The sequence below is a fragment of the Corapipo altera genome, unplaced genomic scaffold, assembly GCF_003945725.1.
Source record: "Corapipo altera isolate COAL_440 unplaced genomic scaffold, ASM394572v1 51, whole genome shotgun sequence".
NCBI lineage: Eukaryota > Metazoa > Chordata > Aves > Passeriformes > Pipridae > Corapipo > Corapipo altera.
In genome coordinates, this window is record NW_020884892.1 from 6371964 (window position 1) to 6395351 (window position 23388).

A 23388-nucleotide genomic window follows, 5' to 3' on the forward strand; every position below is an offset into this window, starting at 1 on the left:
CTCCAGCTATTGAGATCAGCATGAGTGTGTCACACCCAAATGAGTGAGAAAGCAACTTTACCCCAGATCCTAAAAATAAGGGTTATTCAGAATTTGGATACCCCTGAAGCCAGCAGTGCTTGTAGCTGGGGTTTGCTTTGCACTTGTGCCTTTAGGTACCACACTATGCTTGGTGGATAAGGAAAAGAAGCAGAGTCATTAGGCTTCTTAAAGCCACAGCTGGAGCTGGGATCTGCCATGCTGGATCTCGGTGCTCTGCCAGATCCAACAGACTATGCACCTTTCCTACTGTAAAAGTTGCAGATGTGAAAAACAGACTATGAAACAAGCCAGAATGTCTTTTTCCTTTTTTTTTTCCTTAACCTGTTTAACAAAGAAAATCCATTAAAGGAATGTGGTGTATTCCAAAATGTATAGATTTTACAGCAGCTTGCGAAGTACAGTCATGGAACTGTAGCATACAACAAGTGTTTGAAGGTGCTTAACATTCATTCCATCTTTGTTCTTATTTAATTAGTAAACATCTTCAAAGGGAACTGGCTGACTGCTCAGGCAAAGGGCACAAGCAGTCCAGCACTGCAACAGGCAAATAAATGTTTAAAGGAAGATATTTGGAATATGCAAGAGGCTGGGGTTTGTTCATGCAAAAATGAGAACCAAAACCTTTCTGTGACTCACAACTCTAGTTAAAGGCTCTTGTTCTGAAGGCTGCTGTGGCATTAGGGCATTCATTTACAAAGACTGTGTCTATATGCAGATTTGTGCTGAAATGCAATTGGGATTTGCAACTCCATTACTAACATCAATACTGGTTTCCATGTAAACAGGTTTTTTGTCGCCAGTTATCATAACAATCTAAGAAATATTGACCTATTGGAAAATAGTACCCCCAGGCTGACAGTGAGCTGTTTTCAGGCTTCTGCAGAGTATGTCTGTGCACATCTCAGTGTTAAGCTGGCTGCAGAAAGGATTGGAGAAAGCCCTGGTTGTGTAAACCGGAGACCTCCAAAAGGTTTCTAAATTGACAGGAATAGCTCTTAGAGGGAAACAGTGTCAAGCTTTGATTTTTGAAGTAAAATAGCAGCCTGCTCTCCTTCAGAGTGCCTAAATATCCTGTCTTTTGCAGTCTGTTTTGCAGGCTTTGCAGGCTTGGTGACCAGGTCCTTGATGCTCATGGATATAGGTTAGTCAGGTACATAATCATCCTTGTGGCCCCTGTTGGTGGCCTTTCCTGGTAGAGCTACACAGTACATCTCCTGCTCTGAACAAACTGCTGTGGAGTTGGGATGGAGAAGGGAATCTGGGCTATGAACAGGAGGGGTAGAAACTCAGGCATCTATTCCCCTGCGCTGTTCTGACAAGGCTGGAGAAGGACTGGGTGACCATTTCTTAAACTATGCCAGAAACCTTCATCTTTTCATTACTGCACCAAAAGAGATCAAAGGCACTGCCCAAAGAACCATGAACAAAATGAGGTAAAAGCCTTTCCACTAAATGGTATAATTTGAGAAAATATATGAAGAAAAAATACTAGAGAGAAAAAGGAGGGCTGTTATTACGTCATCTGACTGCCATGTAAATTCAGTTCTGGATGACCACAAATTTTTCCTAGGCTTTTAAAAGCTTTCAGTGCAATCTGGATTCACTCTGTAATTCATATTCTATAATCCTTCCTCTTTGCCACCTGTCAATCACCTGCAGTTTGAATGTGAGTTCTTTTTGGCAAAGACACTTTTACTGCATAGAAAAGTGCAGACTGGCACCACAGAGTTACTGGCCCAGCTGGAATGTCTATATACCCTTGAAACACCATTTTAAAAATCACTGGGGTTGTAAATCCTGTAAAAAGAATATTTAAGCAACCGCAAGACGTTTTAGGACTCTTAGATACTGATGACTCAATAATTAATCATTGCTGATGAAGAACATTTTAGGAGACAAAATAATGGAGTAATAAATATCCGAAGATTCTTTACTTTAAAATTATTATCATGCAGCCTTATCTCATAATCATAAATTATAAAATTTAGAGCATATACATAGAGCACATAACCTGTATAGAATTTGAGAGTAAGGCTTACATCTGTAGCTAAATAACGCGAGCAAATCTAGTCAGAAATTTTTGTGTCTTAACGTGAAAAGGCACAAATAGTTGCAGGGGATTTTTCAATACCTTCTCCCGACATAAATCCATAACAAAATAAAAAAAATTAAATATTGAAAATGCGAAAAAACATGGGGATTTGGTTTTGGTGGGGGGTTTTTTGTTGGTTTTTGTTTGGTTTGGGTTTTTTTTGGTAGGTTTTGTTCTTTTAATGGAACTTACCCATGATTAAAGGAAAAACAGAACTGTTGCAAATGTTTCCGTGGGAAGTACTTATCATTTCCCAAACAGCTCTCATCTTCTTTCTCTTGATTCATATTAGATTGAAGTTGTCTAAACTCTGATTCCCAAAATGGTACTTAAGCACCATGAAAAAAAGGGAATAAAAAAGTAGTGTTTGGTGGCCTATATATAACACTATGTGGCTTCAGGGCTAATACCTGTCCTATTATTATTTCTCTGCTGTGGTTAAGCAGATGACCTCAAGACAGCAGGTAATTCACTAAAATAATCCTTTCCTCTCCAAGAGTTAAAAATCCACTTCTGGAACATACAAACCAGAAACAAAATGAACCTTTGCAGCCTTCTCTTTGCCATAAAAGGACTCCTCTCTCAGCAGCCACCAGAGTCCATTAGCTGGGAAAACAGGTAGGTGTAAAAGAAGTTCATGTTTAACCTCACTGGGTTTGAAAGCCAGCACTGAAGTTTATCAGCTCACAAGCCCGTGAAGGGAGGAGGAAAGGCAGAGAATGGGATTTAGTCAAAGACTTACTCAGAGTTAACACAGGCCACTGGCGCTAATAAACAAACATTGCCAGACATCAAAAGGAAGTAAGTAAATCTGGGAAGGTTTAGTCCAAACAATGGAAGGGCAAGCTAAGCCTATTGCAGGGTGGGCAGTGGGGCGGGTGACTTTGAGATGTTAACCCTTGCCTGGGTCACACTGGCATCATAAAAGGAAGGTTGAGCCCCAAATTTGTTCTAGAGAAGCAAGAAATTGTTCCCCCCCCAGTCAGAAAAAAATCCTACATTCTGAACCTCAAATTTCTTTGCTTCTTCATCTTAAATTAATCAGCTCATTAAAGCTTGGGAGTCAGCCCGGTGCAAAGGTTCATAAACTGAACCTGATTTCCAGAGTTGAAATCTGGCAGTTTTCACACAGTGCCCAGAGAAGAAGTGGGTAGTGGCCTTACAGCAGAGGCCATGGTTGCTCAGCACACCAGAGCACGGAGGTTTCTGATTTGAGAGACAATCCCCACTGCCACCAGGCAGTGTGACTGTAGCATATGTAGCTTGGTGATGGCGAAGCCATGATGATGTAGCAGCAGTGCCTTTTGCAAGAATGTCCCTGAGGTCTCCAATGGCTTTTTGAGGAGCACACAATTCCCAAGTCTTCCTTGTTTGAAGGACATCTCCTTAACTCTAGGTCTCAACCCTAGGTGGGGTTGATTGAGCACAACCAATTCAAGTACTTACACACATAGTTTAGCAGAGGGGCAAAAGTGTTATTTGCTCATCTGAGGCTTCCCAACCTGCATAACTCCCTTTGTCTTTTTGTTCTGCCTCCAATTTCTATCCAAATATCAGTTTTGCTCTGCTCATACATACTGCTTTGTAAGCATAGCTCTGACAGTGACTCCATGGGGGATAAACGTACACCCACGCTCAGAAAAAGAGTCTGCTGGAAGGGAAAGGGGCAAGTGTGTGAAAGGGAGAACAGAGAAGAGAGACTAAAGGAATGCAGAGAGCACAGAGGCCACAAGGAGGACAAACAAGCAGGTGTAATCAGGTAGGTTTTGCTGATCACCACGGCATTGTATCTGCAGGGCTTAGGGCTCCTCTCCCATTGCTTCCTCTGCCATTTTGAAGTGAGGACAGCCAAGCCAGAAGTGTCTTGCTCCAAAGGCAGGTGATACATTAAAAAAAAAAAAACTCAAACAAAAAAAGGGCCCCATAGAAACCACAACCAACATAGAGGTTTAAATAACATCATACATAATACATTGCGAACTCCCACCTCCAAGCGAGGGAGAGATGGCTGAAAAGGAACGTAAACTGAGCCGAAAAGGAACGTAAACTGAGCCAAAAAGAAACTAAGGCTTTTTCCAAAAGGAAAAGGCTGACAATTCTGTAAGAGCTTGCAATCTGCTGTAGCGCAGGTTGTTTGAAGGCTGGGGTGAAGAACAGCAAGCCAAAAAGGCCCCAGAGGCTGAGGATTATTAACCTTTTTTCTTTCTTTAGTTTTTGTTATTTCTGCATAGTCAAGGCTTGGTTTGGCACCTCACGAACTCACATCTGTCACCAGGAGCGCAGGCATGGACCACCCAACATAAGGCAACCAGCCAGTGCTGAGCCAGAGCTCCAGGTGGTTCCAGCCCCAATCCCTTCCCACCCTCTCCACCTCCTGACTCCCTTTCCATCAACCAGGATGCCTTGTCGGGTGCCACGTCACCTCGGATCTCTTTCAGATCACAGTGTGCCGCCTTCCGTTGTCAGGCAAGGTAACGCAATGACAGTATGATGTGCAACGGGTCCATGTTTCTTTTATTAGGATCGTGTACCTGCTGTCACTTTGGATAAGGACTATCTATTTCAAGTGGTTTCCTGCAAAGTCAACAGGGCTGAGTTTCTCGGAGAGGTCATGAGAATTATCTGGAACTTCCAAGTGTGTCTATTCAGACTTGCATCCTCTATCATAGTACAGCCAGCTTTATTACTTCAAGATCCCATCAGGTACATGAGCTCTAAAGCAGCCACCAGAAGCCCAAAGAACATAAGCACATATTTTACTTTGAGCTAAAGGATTCCTCTAGATGTCAGTTTTATTACCCCTGTGCTTAAAGCCAGGTACATGTCTTTTGTGGATCCTAGCAGCATCAATAATTTACATTGTGGAAGCAGCTAGAGGCCCCATTTATGTTGAGATTGTTGTACAAACAAAATAATTGACAGTCCCTGCCCTAAAAATCTTTCAGACTGGAAAGTGAATCTGCAATTCCCTTTGTAGCTTGCTCTTCCTTGATTTTTTTCCCTCATATTCAGTCCAAATTAAAAACTAAACTTCTGCACAGTAACATCAGCATGTTATTTTTAAATTCAGCTCTTACTGACTAATGAGAAGAACTGACCCTCATCTTTATTGTTAGAAAGGGCAGAGGCAGCTGGGATCAAATGCTGAAAGATTTACTATAGAGCAACCAGTTCTGTGGAGGCACAAACTGAGATATGAGCCATAAATTAAGATGCTTCTGAAATACTTTTGTGAGCTTTCAGCACTACCACAGGCTTCTGGTCAGATCAGCTGTTTACCAGTCAAGACAATAAAAATGCACCCTCCAGATTAACTCTTTCCCAAGAGTTTTAAACCACAGAAGCTGCTTTGCTGACTGTATTGGGCTATATAGGAATTGGTATCAGTCTTCTTGCAATTTAGAACAGAGGCAAAAGTAAAATAACAAACAAAACTAAGCAGTTGGGTCTCCCTTTTCTGATTTACATGGTCTCGTGTATTTGATGTCTTTTTGCTGTTCTAATCCCATACAGAACAGGGTCCTGGAGATAGAGTATCTCTGATGATCAGGTGTCTTGCTGCAGAGTCTGAGTGTTTCTGTGTGTAACTGTCATGAGCGATCCTTGTTCTCTTCTCTTCTTGTTGGGGCAGCACCCCTCCTCTGCAAAAATACTGATTCTGATTTTCCATTACTGCTGTGGTCTCAACTCCAGACTGTCACTTATCCAATTCCATAACATGAAGCCCCAAACTGAAACCCATGGTCCAGTCGCTGCTGACAGAAGCAGAAAATTGGGTTATTTGGTTTTTGAAGTACACCCTGTGCTGCCTGCAGTACAGTAGAGCAGATTCCTTTAGCACAATGTTGCCCCACTGACTCATAGTCAATTTATCATCCTCTAAAATCCCCCAATCCTATTTCATGATTGGAAAATACTGGTTAGAAAAATCAAGTTTCCTCTTTTTCAGGAGACTGACAGAACTATTTAAAGGTTTTTACAGTAGCCGTTGTTTTTTTCACATCCTTAGTGTGCAGAAAGTGGACCACATTCAGTATTCTTAATCAAATCTCTGTAGCTGCAATATAATCAGAGCTGAAAGCAAGCCAAGGTAAAACAATAATTAATATTTTTATTAGGTTTAAGGTTTTCCATGGAAAAGGGTAGGAGCATCCACAGCTTTGTAATAGATTCCCCATCATTCCTCTGTGTTAAATACAGTGCTCTCCCAGGAAGACATGACGCCATCTCCAAAGGTTAACATCCCACTCAGCACAAGGAGATGAAAAAAACCTCTTGTTCTTATTTATGTAAGCATTTCAGTAGCATCCAGTGGCTCCAGTCAGGGCCTACAAAAGCTAGACACAGCTCACCTGTAGCACCTCTGCCAAGCTTTGAAGGGTCAGGTTTGGCCTCCAAAGGTCCCTGCTGAAGAGCAGCAGTAAAATCAACACCAGTCCCAGCCCAGATGCCTAGGAGGACAGCTGAGATTGCCTCTGGCACAAGCAATATTCATCCTAGAAAGTACCAAAATAAAGACATGAAACCCTTTCCTTAGGAAAAGATGGAGAGCAACACCAAGCCACATTCCCTATCAAAATAGCTGCTACCCCTCAAACCTGTGACACACATCCCCTCCCCATTCAGTTGCCCATATTGAAAGTTTCATTTTATTTGGCCTAAGCAGAAGCTGATTTTGCAGCCTCCTCTACCTTGTCTCTTCCAGTGGATGCTCCTGAGTGCTCTGAAAAAGCCCCATCTGATCCTAGGATCCGAAGTACCCTACCCACAGGGCCAAGAAGTACAGTTCCAGTGGAGAACATCTGAAGTTTTAGCGATCTCCATTTTCAGCTCAGGTGTTCCCTCATCAGCTGAACCCATCCACCTCAAGTGACTGGTGGTAGCTGTCACTTTTGCCAGATACCCTTGGCCAGGATGTCTCATGAACTGACCTCTTCTTCGGTGTTTGCCGCAGTGATGCTTTACTCCAAAGTGGTACATCTGATCCATGCATGAATTCTAACACAGAGGAGGCACCATGGAGCTTGCTCCTTGCTGCCTCCAGGCTCCCTCTATGCTTTTACTCTTCCTCCATGAAACCATGAAGGACCTTGTTTTCTTCCATCTCTTTGGGACTTCTGAAGATCAGCTACTCTTTTAATTTAGACCTCAGTCAGTAAGACAGAAATAAGGAAAACTTCTATTTCCATACAAAAAAGCCTTCTCAGGGATAACGGTATTAATAGAAGTAATAATAATAATAAGACATCAACAACAACATCCCCACCAACCAAAACAAACAAATAAAAACCCCACAAAAATAAATAAATAACAAAAATCAAACACAAACAAACAAAACCAACAAAAAACCCCAAAACCAAACCAAAAAATCACATTCATTGATGGTTCTCGGGTAAGATGTGTAGCCTGTTTCCTTAGTTCCTACAGATACCTGCAAGTAGATTCCTGGTCCATTTCACCATGTTGGCATATATTAAATGGTGAGATCTGATTAGGTTTTTATGTCTTTTATTACAGCAAGGATGGTTAAAGTAGGGGTGTGAGAAGTTGGTTCAGTGGAATTTGTCTGTGGGGTAGAAGAAGTAAACTGCATAAAAAAGATTGCTTTCTCTTTCATATTTTGCTATTGAATTGTATTAAATAGAAAATATTAGAAACCGTACTATATTTGGGAGAAAATTCTTCCTTTGTTATCTCTTTCTTTGAGATGAGCAACCCTCTGACAGATCTGTTTCAAGCAGAACACTGAGGTGCTAGACTGAAACTATTTGATTTCCACCTTCATGAGATCAGCTTTCTAAAAAAAGTCAAACATGCAACTCTGATTTACTGAAGGGGTGTAAGTGAGGGAGATGATCCAAAGCCAGCCAACAGCATTAGAAAGACTTCCCTCAAACTGACTGAGGTTTGGATCAGACCCAAAGACAGTTGGTCTGAAGAAAAAGAAAAGAAGAACATAATTTGAGTATTCCCCAAGTGTCAGAGACATAAGCAACGCTGCATGTAATGGAAATAAGGAAAGGCTGACTGATAAAGATAGGGCAGCGGTTTCCTTACAAGCTTTTCCTTGTTCCTACAATTTAGGACAAGGCAGTTTCTGACAGATTTGTCAAGTACCTATTTTACTTCCAGGAGAAGCTGTGGTGAGCATCAGTAAAGGCTGAATATGCTACACTGCAGAACAACTCTGCTGTTTGAGGTAACAGCCCTCAGCAAGGAGCCCAGAGCCAGTTGGTCTGAATGAGAGGCAGGGACACAGGCAGCGCTGCCAGACATGCAGCTGTATTTGTAATACACAGTTACCTGCAGCACCAGACAAGAGATACAATGAAATTTGTCTCACGGAAATGCTGATCAAAGAGCACTGAGATATTCCAGGCCAAGGTAATTATAATCCAGTAACATGTTATCACTGTTGGTACAGAAGCAAAAACCCTAAAACAATCCAAAGGTGACAACTACTGATAGGACAAGGGGAAACAGCCTCAAGTTGCGCTAAGGGAGGTTCAGGTTCGATATTAGGAAAAATTTCTTCACTTAAAGAGTAATTAAGCATTGGAACAAGCTCCCCAGGGAAGTGGTGGAATCACCATCCCCGTAAATGTTCAAAAAATTATACCCATGGGACACCATAATATGGTTTACTGGGCATGGTTGTATTTGGTCAAAGTTTGGACTTGATCATCTTGGAGGTTTTTTCTAACCTTAATAATGTTATGATTTTATGATTACTGCTGGTGCTCTACAGCCCAATAGGCAGAGACCCCTAATAAATCCCATAGGTCTTTAAAAAGAGTGAACATGAAGTTCTGATAAAATTCTACTTTTTTATAATTTCGTGCTGCCTACTTAGATCTTCCCCATTGATATCCCCTACAAAAAACCCAGACATTCCTCATATTTGGTGGTGGTTGCATTTGAGTGGAAGGAAAGCATGAACCAATTATTGTTTATAAAATGCTTTTGATTTCTAAAAGACTGTAAGTCCCCCTATAAACATACCACACGACCATAAGTTTTCTGTTGGACTCCAATGATTGATGAACTTCCAGGCCAGAAATGCCATTTTGATCAACTAAGTCAAACATGGGCACAAAACAGGCCAGAGAATCTCCTGCAGCAGATCTCATAATCACATTAAAACCCATGGTTATAACTTAGAATTATAGAACTGTTCAGGGTGGAAAAGGCCTTTAAGACCATCCAGTCCAACTGTTAACTCAGCACTGTCAAGTCACCACTAAACAACACCCTATTCTAGTGCTTGACCACCCTTTCAGTGAATAAATTTTTCCTAATATCCAATCTAAACCTCCCCTGGCACAATATGAGGCCATTTCCTCTTGTCCTGTCACTTGCTACATGGGAGAATAGACCAATCCCCCAAATCCCCACCTGGCTACAACCTCCTTTCCGGTAGTTATAGAGAACAATAAGGTCTCTCCTGAGCCTCCTTTTCTCCAGACTGAACACCTCCAGTACCCTCAGTCACTCCTCATAAGACTTGTGCTCCAGACTGTTCACCACCTGCACTGTTCTTCTCTGGACACACTCCAGCACCTCAGTGTCTTTCTTGTCATGAGGGGTCCAAAACTGGACACAGGACTTGAGGTGTGGCCTCACCAGTGCCAAATACAGAGGAACAATCTGCCCTGATCCTGCTGGTCACACTGTTTCTGATACAAGTCAGGATGCCACTGGCCTTCTTGGCCACCTAGGGAACACACTGGCTCATGTTCAGCTGCTGTCAACCAGCATGCCCAAGTCCTTTTCTGCTGGGTAGCTTTCCAGCCACTCTGCCCCCAGCCTGTAGCACTGCAGGGGTTGTTGTGACTGAAGTGCAGGACCTGGAACTTCACCTTGTTGAAACTCATACCACTGGCCTCAGCCCGTCGATCCAGCCTGTCCAGGTCTCCCTGTAGAACCTTCCTACCCTCTGTTAGAACAGCACTCCCACCCAACTTAATGTTGTCTGCAAACTTCATAAGGGTGCCTTCGATCCCCTCATCCAGGTCATTGATAAAGATATTAAATGGAATTGGTCCAAGTACCAAGCCCTTGGGAACATCACTGGTGACCAGCTGCCAGCTGGATTTAACTAAATTTGCTTGTGGTAACAGAGGTAGCAAACAAAAAAGGATTGTTTCTGTTTTTCCCAGAGAGAGAAGAGACGATACCTGACAGAATTTTAGCACAAATCTCTCAGTGATTTTAATAATTAAAAACATTTCAAGAGCTCTATACTAAGTTTTCATTTTAGGGAACATAGGTCTGTACAGCCTGCTGTATCTGTTTCTGTTTAGGGTAGAAGGTTTTAATCCTTCTTCTTCTTCCCTGGCCCAAGAACCACAAAATGCCTTTTCCTGGAATGGCTTGATTGCATGTAACTATAAATTAAAGATGAGCTATCCCTATACTGAAGCCCTGTTCAAGACCCACATCAAAACATGTCTGTCCCACATTTACAAAATGCATATTTGCCTCATGCTAAGAAAAACTGAGATTTGTAAGCGGCTGTGTGCTTTGTGCTTCACTGAAAAAACAAGTTTTAGCTGTGGTTTGTGAAAGGTGGGCAGCTCTCACCAGAGGTACATACTTTCCCAGGAAAGGAAGGACTGGTCTCATTAAGATCCAGTTGAAAATGAACTGCCCTGCTAAGAGAATGTTTTGCAAGTTCAGTATCTAAATAATAAAGAAAAACATAGAGCACTCAAAATAATAAAACCTGTCATTCATGCACAAGTTTGACTTGGAAGACTGAAGCAAAGTAGGTAGGAAAAAATGAAAAGGTTTTCAAAGTGCCAGTCAAACTCTAAATGTTTCTTCCCACAGTGCCACCTGCCCACCTCTTGCCATAATGGAAAGGGTGTCTCAATCACATCAATATTTTCCCCAAGTCCTCTATGCCTACATATCAAAAGTCATGAAAAAAAGTAATTCAAATACACATCTTCAGAATGAAAACCAGATCTCTTAAAATCAACAGCAGTTTTGCCACTGATTTCAGCAGATCCAATTTTCACAAACAGCTAGCAAGGCAGGTCATCAATGTCCACATCAGACCACTTCCAGATTCCATGCATGGAAGTTCCTCTTGGCAAAGGGAGCTTTCACCTACCTTTCTGAAGTCCTAATTCAACCTAGTACTAAAAGCCCTTGAGATAGAGAGATTATTCACAGCATTACACTAAGTAAGCATTTATCCAACTGCAGTCTAAGTTTGTATCTTCAGGGAAAACACAAAAGTGAAAAGGAAGGGACATGTCCTCACTAGAAGGATAACAAGACTGAGTTTTCTCTAACCCTTGCTCTCAAATGTATGCTTCTTTCTGGTATTCGAGTGACTGAAGGAAACATTTTACATTTTTCCCTCACTTAGGGAAAAGTGGCATTTCCAGATCCTAGATGATGGTGGACTAAAGCAGGAAATGTCTCCAGGCTTTCTGCTCTCCGAGCTTCAGATTTCTACCACTTGTGGCACCCTCAAAGTTTGGTGGCAGTCCTCACACTTTGGGAGTCCCAAAGACCAGGAAGATCCTGTGAACCCCTAGGTTACCTAGGTATGAGCAGAGGCCAGGGTGAGGTTCAGAGTGGCATCTTCCAGTCTTGCCAATTCTTCCCACCCTGAAGCAGCCATTACCTTCTCAGTCTCTGAGGATGCCTCAACTCACTCTCCATGACAGCCCTGAAACTTGTCATCTCCATAATTCCCATCTTCCAGAAGGAAAAAAAAAGTCCACAAGAACCACTTTTTTGGTTGAAAACACCTTCCTGCATAAGACAGCACATGTGCTGCCTTCTGAGATGAGGTAGTGTAGAAAAGGTTAACCAACATCCAACAAACAGGCAGGCTGTTCTTTTTCAGTATTTCCAGTTTTAGAAAGTCTCAGTCAGTTCTCTGGATAGAACACATTTTTAAAGAAAATGGGCCAGAAAGTCCTCTACAGATGAGTCACACTGACTGAATATCAGAGTAGAACAATGGAATTGTTGTCCTATCAGGGCTGAGCCAAAAATAGTTGTTTTCATAAGCCTTTTACCTGATTGTCATTCTCATTTGCACTGAAGTCCAGTGGGGATGGGAGAACCAGTTTTACTTCAACTCTAAACTCTTTCAAGATGTGTAGCAGAAGTGTATTACTAAAAAGGATGTAGCAAATGAGATTGTTGGCAAATTACTACAATATTGGCAGAAGAAGTGACTGTGACCTTAGAAGGTGGTAGGCAGGTCATGACATCATTCTGGGTTTCTGCCTACGTAATAAAATCTTTTTTTGTGCATTATAAGTATTCCTCTTTTCATGTAAATACCCCAACACTTGCTTATTAGCATATGTGAAAGTAGGTCCACTGAGTATTATTACTGACTCCAGCTCTTGAAATAAAAATCCATAATGACTGCAAAATCACTCAATTGTCTTTTTGTTTCCATCATTTTCATGCTTATACCGGCCTTTCTTAAAAGCAAAACCTACTGTCTTGGAGGGACATAAAAGTATGCTACAACTAAAGTACACAGGACAAAACTTTGCTATATCCTTCCAGCCAAGGTATCTTTTTATCACCTTCACCTCCATACCCATCTGTGTTGAGTTAGGTTGTGTGCCCAACCAAGAGAAAACTGTGTCATGCCATGGCAGGCGTGTTTGGCCTAAATTCAAAATGGGCCATGGTTTTAGATGCTTGAATTAAGACACGATAAAGGGAGTAAATTTTCAGAAGTATTAAATATTTGTCCATAAAGAGAGACATAAAGAGAGAAAGAAGAAAAAAAAAAAAGACTCTTTTTCAGTTTGAACACTAGGGAAAAAAACCCCTGAACTAAAGCCTACATTAAGTCTCTGACATGAAAACCCCTTCAATAAGCCACACAACATTCAAAGATGTCAGATAAATAGTACACTATTACAGATCAACTGGCTGGCATAGAGAAATCAAACAATTTGTTCAAAACTGCTGTGGAGAAGATGGCAGAGCCCAGAAGTTGGATATTTCAAGTGGTTATGCATATTCATCCCTGGAAGTTGGCAGCTAATCCTGTACGCACTTTTTTTAAAACCATTATGGAAATTGTCATGTTCTGTGACATGCTGATCAAGGTTCCCCACCAAGCAAGAGGCTTTACTTAACCTCAGACCTGCTTTTGAGTTGTGCATACATCCAAGCACAAACATACAAACACAAGTCAACAGACCCACAGTGTCATGGAGCCAACGATATTCTTTCAAAGCATCAGGCTGAGAGAGGGGGCCAGAAGGTTTTGGCAGTGCTCAGACCTCCCAGCCTGAGAAGAGACACTCTTGAGTTGCTCCGTGCACGTTTTCTCAACTGATTTCATACCTTGGGAACATGACAAGAGCTTTATAATCCCTCCATCTGTGGATCCCCTTCACCCACCTTGGTGAGCATAGTCAAAGGATGGGGTGTGAGAGGATGTGGAGCAAGAAGAGGGGGCATTTTCCCCTCATCCCCTCAATCTATCACAAAGTGTTGGTTTTCAGCACTTTAAAGCTACTCATTTATTCACATGGTTGTTCACTTTAGCTTGCTGTAAAGATGTTGCAAACAATTATGCATTAGCTAGAGCAGTTCAGCTCTAGCACTGCCTGAGTCAGGTTTCATGTCCCTTTCTTCAGGGCTAGTTTTGTTAAAGAGCATAAGATACAAAAGACTGGATAGATACAGAAATACGTACAAAGAACATTCAGAACTGAGAAAGGACCATCCTATACACTAAGCCCTCTGAGATACCAAAATAATCTCTATTGCTTTCTGCTTTCTCTAGACCATGCACCTTACGCTCATGGGACTCCATTTTAACAGGTCATGAAGACACACCAATGTGGTACAAACAGGCAGGACCCAGGCCCACCCGCTACTTTTCAAGTCAGACACATTTCTAACCTTAGTGCCTTAGCCAAAGACATGTTGACTCCTCTGGAGGTAACCTACTATGGGTCGCTGTAGACAAGCACAGCGCTGTTGATCTCTTGGCTGACTAGCCAGGCAACTTTCTATGGTGAGACAACTGTGTAAGTCAAAAAAAGCAATAGTTCCCACTTATCTGACACTCATGAGATTGTATCTGGAGCGTTGTGTTCAGTTTTGGGTTCCCCAGTACAAGCAATGCATTGACGTAATGGACCAAAATACTTTTCATCATTCATAATTCAGGTGTGTTGGATTCCAGGACTACTGGTTTATGCAGGATGAGCTTTGCAACATGGATTCAGATCACAACACACATTTTTCCCCAGGAACATAATTCCTTAGAGACAAGACTACTTATTTATTTGTATCAATTTCAGCTGTGATTTTAAGGACAGAAAAAATAGTCACTTTTTCAACAACAAGCATGACCAGTTTGACTACAGTGGATGCCTTTTATTATCCCTAATAAAAAAATAGACACTGATACAGATGCATACAGACAAAGCCTAGACATTATTATGTGACAAGTAAGACTGACTGTCAGGTTGCCTACCATTTGTGTTTAGTATCTTCATATTTTTGAGCTGTTTTTCCTTCTGTGTCTTCTCCCTCTTCTCACAAACAGGAAAATACAGCATGCTTTTTAATTGTATCATCAGCAATCTATGAATCTCCTATAGTTTCTCCGTAGACCAGATCAAAACTCCTCCCCAGTCATTTCACATTTTTTTCACATTATTTGTGTCTACTATCTGAAGTCCAAGGGTTTTTTCCCTTATTTGCCATATGAGATCAATAATAGAAACTCATCAAGTGCAGAGTTTTCAAGAGAGACAGTATCTGAAAGCAACGCTTGAAAGTTCAACAGAAATTGCAAAATTCACATCTGCTCTACCTCACCATGAGGTTCCTGTATCCCAAAACCTTCATCTTGTCCATACTTGTAAATAAGACAAGCCAAGGACTGTCCCTTGGCACTGGAACCAACTGCCCAGCATCTTGTATCCAGACAGCTAAGCCCTTTCACCTTCCCGAAACAAGGTGCCTGCAGCCAAATTACTGCTGGCGACGACCACTGGCCAGTGCGCGTCCCCAGACAGTGCCCAGGAGTTGTCTGGAGGAGTGCTGGCCAGTGTGGGCTGGAACTGTGCTAACAGCTTACAGTATGGACAGGTATACACCAGTGCTCAGGGCTATGCCTTGTCCTTGTTTGACCTGCTGGGATAAACCTGGCCACAACCTCCTACAGCTCTCACGTTTGCGGGCTTTTCCTCTCTCTCTCTCTTCATCATCACAGAATGGTCTCTGCTAAGGCAAAGGTCAACTGTACTTCAAGAATCTTGTCAGCAAGGGTTGGAAAGCAGTAGGTCAGTACATGAACTCAGAGTTTATTGTTATTTTTTTATCAGACCTGACTGTTTAAGGTGTCTTTTAAGGAGTAAGATGACTGTTGCTTTTTCAGGAAGCAGACTGGTAGACACATGGGGAGGAGTAGAGGCTAAAACCTGAAGTATCTTTCAAGTTCTGGAAGCACAATATTAGACAAGAGGTGATCAAATACTGCATGTCTGTCACTTACAGCCTGGTCTCTAGAGCTCCAAAAGACACAGCTCTTATTTTAAGGTCATGTCTCCACACTCTTCTACAGCATCTTTGCACAACGTGATTGAGGCACATGCCTGAGGGGCCACCTTGTATGTGCTGGTCCTGACTACCATTTATCATCATGTTGGAAGTGCTCATGAATTACTCTCCACATACACTAGTTTATTTAGAGATAATTCGAGTTGCTGCATGTGTGAACAGGGCCTTTCATTGAAAACCTGTAAGCAGCCAGACAGAGGGAGGGAGGGCTTGTGGGGAGCCATGATAAAGTGCTTCAAGCAAATGACACCCCAAACTGTTCCACCTCTGCAAAGCCAGCAGGTAGCCCACAGTACGAGGGAAACACCAGTGCAAATAGCTGTCACTTTTTGCTTGGCCAAAACCAGGTATTCTGCATGTTTATTTAAAGTCAGTGGACTACTAAAGTATACACACATAATACTGACCATGGGTGCAGCAATGACATGCTTCAGTGGAATCTTGTTTTCTATTAACCCTTTCCAGACAGACAAGAAATAGGCAATGGGGAGGGGGGAGAAGAAAAGAAAAAGAAAAAAAAGCACCCACCCCCCAAAAAAAACAACAACAACAACAAAAAAACCCAATAAACAACAGACCAGAAAAATGAAGAATAAAAAGTACACTTTCCATCTTAGCATCTTGAAATAACTTGGTGTTAGTATTAACAGAGCCTGGGTAGATGCCAGGTTTCCACTTTCCTAGAGGGAAGACTTGAAGATATGCTTTAATAGTAAAGATACAAGGCGCCTAACACAGCACATAGCTACCTGTTCTGTGAATATTAATAACAGTGTTAAGCAATGTCATGCCAATTGCCTTACAACTGTAATTACAATTGCACCTTAAAATTTGAATCCATAGGTGTGGAAGGACACCCATGTGCAGCTGTGCATTAACAAATCACTGCCTAGGAGGATAGTACCATTCAGAGGCCTTGTATGAACCTCCCTGGTTTCTCCACAATTTCACATTCAGACCTTGCTATTCTCCTCTTACTCTTCTGAGAAGCCAGACTGTGAGCCACCAACAACTGATATATGAAGAACTTAGTCAATCATTGAGCTGGAGCAGAAAAAACCCATCCTTTGGCAGTGGAGAGAACTTATTTCCTAGTCTTAGCCAATGTGCTGGTTATTAAAGTGTAACAATAGCAGGTTCCAATGCCACTTCTATGGTATCATTTGATAACTCCTGATATTTCAAAGTTGGAAAGTCTGAGCTAAAGATGTGTGGCTTGTTTTGAAACATGAAAGAAGCGTTCAGGTCTGAGAGCATATGTTGCTGTACAGCCAGACTAATCATGCCAACTAACTGCATCGACTACTCACTGAATATATGTAATTATTGATATCAACAGAAGTCCAAAGCTAGGTCACTTATTACACTGGTCTGTGCAAACCTCACACAGACCTTTCAGCTAAAAGACCCCTAGTTACCTCTCAGAAGGTGACAACTCCATCTAATGACCCTCATCATGGTACCAGACAGCCACATGTAATATCACAACAGTCCCTTGAAACCAAGCTCACTACTTCTTGGAGAGACCTGGCTCCCAGGTACTGGCAGAGACTAAAATCTTGACTGCTAAATGCATGCAAGACCAAAGACTGGTGTCTGCTAAATTGAACCTGCAATAGTAATATTAATGATACACAGAACTACACTTCACCTAAATCTGCAGATAGGATTATTTCACCATCAACAGGAGCATCTTTAGAATTTAGGTGATGACTAGATGTCACTATGAATCATTGTCATTTCCAGCCCAGAATTTGTTCTGTTTAACAATTTTGCCCTGCTCTCAATGCACACAAGGATCTTCTGTTCTTTGCATGTTGACATCCATACTGCTTTAAGTCATTTGTCTGGTGTCAATCACATTATTTCCCCAGAGGAAGTAAAAAACAATTAGCAAACAGCTTTATGTGGAGAGATGCCTTCCAGTTTGAAGACTAGTGAAGAACAATACTATGTCTACCTACAAAAAGGGTAAAAAGGAAGATCCAGAAAACTACAGACCAGTCAGCTTCAGGTCCTTACAAAAGCTACTTCCATGCAAACAAATGTCAGGAAACTGACTGTGAAAAACCAACACAGACAGACTGAAGGGTCAATCCTGCTTGACCGAACAACTTGTTCAGTGGACGAAAGAAGAGTTGCGGATATCATCTACCTTGATATTTAGCAAGGTGTTTGACACAACCTCCCTCAAAATCCTTTTTGACAAGCCATTAGGATATGGACCGGGCAGATGAAACACAAAATGGACGACAAAATGACTAAACTTGAGCTCAGAGGCTCAATAGTTAAAAGGCTCAGAGTCATGTTGGCAGCTGGGTACAAATGAATGTCTTCTGGAGTCAATGCAATTCAGCTTTATAAGTGATCTGGAAGGTAGGACTGAATGCACTGTCACCAAATTCGAAGATAAGCCTAAGCTGGGTAAGGAGGTAGAGGTGTTGGAAGAAAAAGTCACCATATAGACATCTCAATAGGCTGTTGAGATTTGGACAGAAAGAATGAGGTTTAACATGAGGTTCTGCAGAAATAAATGTCAAGTTCTGAACCTGGGATGGAATAATTCCAAGCAGGAGCACCAGCTGGGCACTGACCAGCTGGACAGGTGCTCTGCTGAAATGGCACAGGGTGTCTTGGCAGACAGAAAGCAGAACTTGAGCCAACCATGTATCCTGGCAGCTACAAAGGCCAACAGCATCCTGGGCAAAATTAGTGAGACTACTGTTGGTAGATGAAGGGATGTGATTTTCCTACTCTGCTCGGCACCTGTTAGGCCACACCTGGAACAACCTGTCCAGTTTCTCTCTTCCCAATTCAAGAAACACTGAAAGCCTGGAAGACCAGGAAGATTAGGGGGCTGGAGAACTTTCCACTGGATGAACTGTGCTTGCTCAGACTTGAGCAGGGAAGGCCTAGAGTGGGGAAACAAAATCTCTGCCTTCCGATACCTAAAAGAGAGTTGTGGAGAAGACACATCTCTTCAAAAGGACACATTATGATAGGAGAAGAGGTAAAGGGCACAAGTAGCTTCAAGAGAAGTTCCACCTGAATATTAAAAAAATTCTTTGCTGTGAAAGTAACTAAAGAGTAGGATTAGTTGTCTGAAGAGAATGAAATCTTCCTCATTAGAAACATTGAAGACTTGGCTTGGCTGGGCCTTGAATAACCTAATCTAAGGCCCTGTTTTCAACAGAAAGTTGGATCAGATGGTCTCAGGAGGTCTCTTCTAACCTATCTTGTCTCTGTTTCTATGATTCCTTTCCATACCTTCTTAATAGATACTTTGCTATGTAATTGTCAGGGGAAAAATTGTTCTGAACTTTTCAATTTGGAGGAGAAATCAGCAAGGATCCAACAGCATTTGTTTGCTGCGAATGTCTAAGATACAAAGAGTTAAAAATCTCTCACTACCTCAGACAGAAGGTCCAGCTCCCACATAGCCAGACTTTTAATGCCCCGGGTTGCACCGTAACCTGGACACCTGGCAGACACTCTCCCTGCCAGGTTTCTGCCCAGTCTAACCCTGCCCAGAGGGGCTGTGAGTCTCATGCTACTTTGCTGGCCATGCCTCCGCGACTACAGTCTTGTTTCATGCTCCACATCACGTGCCAGCCTGAAGTACGAGCCCTGCCCTTCACCTCATGGGCATGGTCAGGCATGCACGTCCCAGCCTCTTGAGTGCAAGCTGCAACCTCCCATGAAAGCAAAGAGAAAAAGGTGACTGCTACCAGTAAAGGCAAAACTGGCTGTGGACAAAAGCCTCAGCCTACCAGAACCTCCTGTCATGGTTTGAACTATGACCCCAAGAGATGAACTGAGCCTCACAGATACCCTACTCCAGGGCCAACAATCAATGAGTTAACTGTGGTAGCAATAACAAGGCAAATGATGGAGCTGTACAATTTTTGGCTGGGTACCTTCAAACTCACCATTCCACTGTCTCCCTGCTAGGATCCATACCAAGATGGACATGATAAGGAGAGTGGGTTTATCACTCACGTCCTCACCTCATGTCCTGCACGTAGAGGCAGGAGGAAAGGAGAGCCAGTTTCAGTGGGAGGCAGCAGGCAAGCGAGGCAGCAAGCAGGACGGTAACAAGCTGGAGCAGTGCCAGTGGCATGTGGCTGGGGAACCACTGGGGCCACAAGTGCCATGGCACATTATTGGGATGGCTTCCACCCATGTGAAACTGCCTCCATCGCGGAAACCACACCTGAAATACTTCTCCAAAATTGCTTTAGATAGAAATACCTCTGCAAAATTGCTTCCAATAAGCAGTGATTCCTACCCTGAGGAGCTGGAGATGTGTCCAACACCAAACTCCTCCTTTTCCTGGCCCCAACCACTAACTTGCTGTAAGTGAGGGTGGTACAGACAACTCTATCACTATTAACTACAGTGAGATGTCTGAGACAATGGGAACCCCCTTGGTGCAGCAGTATTTGAGGTACTTGGGGTGATGCCCAGATGTGTTTTACTTGGCCCCATCCACAGGCTTCCAGGAGCCCCTGTGTCACTGCCCCCTGTGCCAGCAACACGCCAGGGCAGCCATGCAAGCTGGGGAGAAAAGTAGTAGGGCAGGCAGAAGCCAAGCAGCCACCATGGAGCCACCTGGAAATTATAAAATAGGCAGAGTAGGCACCTATTTTTGTGAAAATGATCTGCAATTAGATATTAACTGGTTCAGACCATGCGCAGCAAGATAATGCAGGCTTGAAAACAGGCACGAAGCACAACTTCACACACATGTTATAAAAGGGGGTATCCTAATTGAGTGTTAAAAATGGGAAATCCTATGGCTGAAAGAAGGAACATCCATCACAAGGAGATGGCACCTCCACGGTGAGAGAAAAAACAACAATTTCACAACTGTTGAACCTACTCAGAAAGTGCTACATTTTAAAGCTTTTCTTGAACCTGGGATGTTTTCTTCTTAACTTAGCAGACCCTGAGGTCCTTATCAGTGCTGGAAGTTTAGACAACTTGGCAATCTTCCTGAACATTTTCTTTAAAATGAATAAACCTGACAAGCACAACACAAGTTACAAACTGCCTTGACTTCCAGGAATAAGAGGATGGTTCAAAGAATGCAAGTCTGGAGCCCCTGATGGAAAAAGAGCATATCTTACAGCAGAGCCTTCCCATCCACACCCACATTTTTTCAGTCAATTTTCTACCCCCTGCACTTTCGCTACCAGGTAGTTGAGATGTCCCCGTGCAGGAAGACTCATTCCAACTGGCAGCTCTGGATCAAAGAGCACTGGAAGCATTAATCAGTGTGCCTAATCATTTCCAATCGCAAGAAACTTTTCTCTGTGACCTGGCATATAAACACCGAGTCATTTCATTCACTGGCTGACGGACCAGAAACCAAACAATCCTTATCGTACCTAATTCATCTTACTCCCGCGGGTTATAGATGGATCAGCCTCCAATCCTCCAGCAGCAGTGGCAAACTTTAGGTGCTTTACTTAATCAAACTGATTAGCAACCTGTCTGTAGCACCTTTTATCTGCTGGTGCCAAAGTAGTTTACAAGCATTAAGTGCACCTAATTTTGTGATAGTGAAGCAAGATGTGGTGAGTACATTCAAAAGCACCTCCAGTAATGCGGGGGAGCTCTTGCTTTAAGGGGGTGAGGAGGTTCAAGGTAGCAAGTTTTGCTGAAGCATTGAAAATCGCTTTGAAAATTAAACGAGCGAATGGCAAAGTTAGGGAGGGAGCCCAGGAATTTTGATTGCCAGATATCTGTGCAGCCCATATACTACCATATGGTTTGTTGCAAAAGGAAAAGAATAATCAAACCAGACATTTGTGCCCAAAGCCCTTATCTATTTGGGCACCATCCTCTGGACAGTCACACTCTGAGCACAAATAAAGGGTGATGAGATCTCCTCTCCCCTTGGTGGGTCCAGAGGGGGATATGGTGCCTCCTGCACTGGTTCAGGTTAATATATGTGTGATTGCCACCTGTTTGGGAGTTTGCTCCCATGGTAACACTGATTTCTTACTTAATGCCAAGAGCAGAACAACAGCCCTCTCACTGTTGCAAGGAAAGCTCACAAAAAGCTGAGGTTGCTTTAGCTTTCCTCAGTTTTGCACTTGGGTGCCCCCGACTTGGGGAAAAAAACACAGAAATAATTATGCCAAAGGTCAGCCTGTTCCAGGGCAGCTTGTTCCCACTTTGAAGGAGAGAGATGGTGAGGGGTGGCACAGGAACCTGCTGCTACACCTGACAGACTCTCATGGGTAAGAGCCGGTGATGGAGCCCTACAGGAGCAGTTTGCAAACTTGCACAATCTGCCTTGAACTCTGCCCAAAACTATCCCATTCTTTTCTTCAGTGCTTGGTGCCAGAGGCAATCCAGCTCCCTTTCTGCTCTCTCCTGGACACAAAGTAATATTTCTTACCTTGAGAGTAGGTGCCTTCATGGAGAAGCGTGGGGAGGTGAAGAAAGGCTGGAAGAGATGCACAAGCACAGAGACTTCCCTCCTACATCAATTCAACTCCATCTGCTGAGATGGAAAGTTAAACGAAGGATTTCCTGGTGGAAAGGCTGCCAACCTGAAGCTTGGGAGAGCTAGTTTTCAACACCTGCTCAGCCACAAGCTTGCTGCCTGGCCTTGCACAAGTCACTCAAAAGCCAGATGTATAATGGTACTGACATATCTGGCTCCTGGAAGGAAGTCCATGACACCAAGCTCGTTGGCTGCAGAGGATTAGGCATCTATGAATAAGTTTGGCACAAGGCAACACATCCAACAATGGCTGCCAACCAGGGTAAGAGGAGATGCAAAACAACAGGAACAAATCTCCCCCAGGTCTCTGCCATTTCAATCACATGTCTCTGAGGGAGCCTTTTGGTGGGGAGGGCAGCAAGGGGCCGATTCACTCTCTGTTGGTGCAGCACCTGCAGTGGCTTAGCACATTATCAGCCCTTCCTCCCATCTCCCTGCCCCAGGTTTCCACAACTGTTCACAGACCCCAAACTGTGTTTTATCCCTTTGATTCCCAGTCCCAATCTGCTGCAGAGGCTCATAAACATGACCAGACAAGCACAGGACAGACAGGACAGCTGGGAGCAGTAATACTTTCACAAACTTTAGGGAGCAATGCCAGAGCTGGTCCCTGGGTAACTTTTCTCTCTCTGCAGATGGCCAGGGACAGGGATTTTGTAGCTCTGCTTTTCACCTGGTGGTCAGGCACCAGGAAAAGGGAGGCTTTGGATATGGAGTTGTGCACAAACTCTAGGCAGCTCTCAAAAGGCAAGTAGAGCCATATCTCCCTCACATTATGTGCAGAGAGTGCTGTTTCCTTGCTGACCTGGCTGAGATAGCATTAGGTTTTGGTAGTATTTCCATACCCTGGGGCTACAAGGTCCAGAGCAGGTAGCAGAGAGCCACTCCAATGGTGTCATTGCCATGCTAACCCCAGGCTGGACACTCCCAGGAGCATCACTCCAAACACTGGGGAGCTGTATCAGCATCCCACACGCCTTCTGGGTTTGCTAGCATTTTTGTAGCTGCTCAGCTATCACCAAAATGGGAATAAGGACAGAAGACAGAGGCAGTGTCTCAATCTCACAGTGTGAAAAGCAGAGACAGGCAGAGACTGAAATATTCCCTCATATCAACCATTCAAAAATCCCTCTTTTTCTGTACATAACCAGCTCGTGTTGCA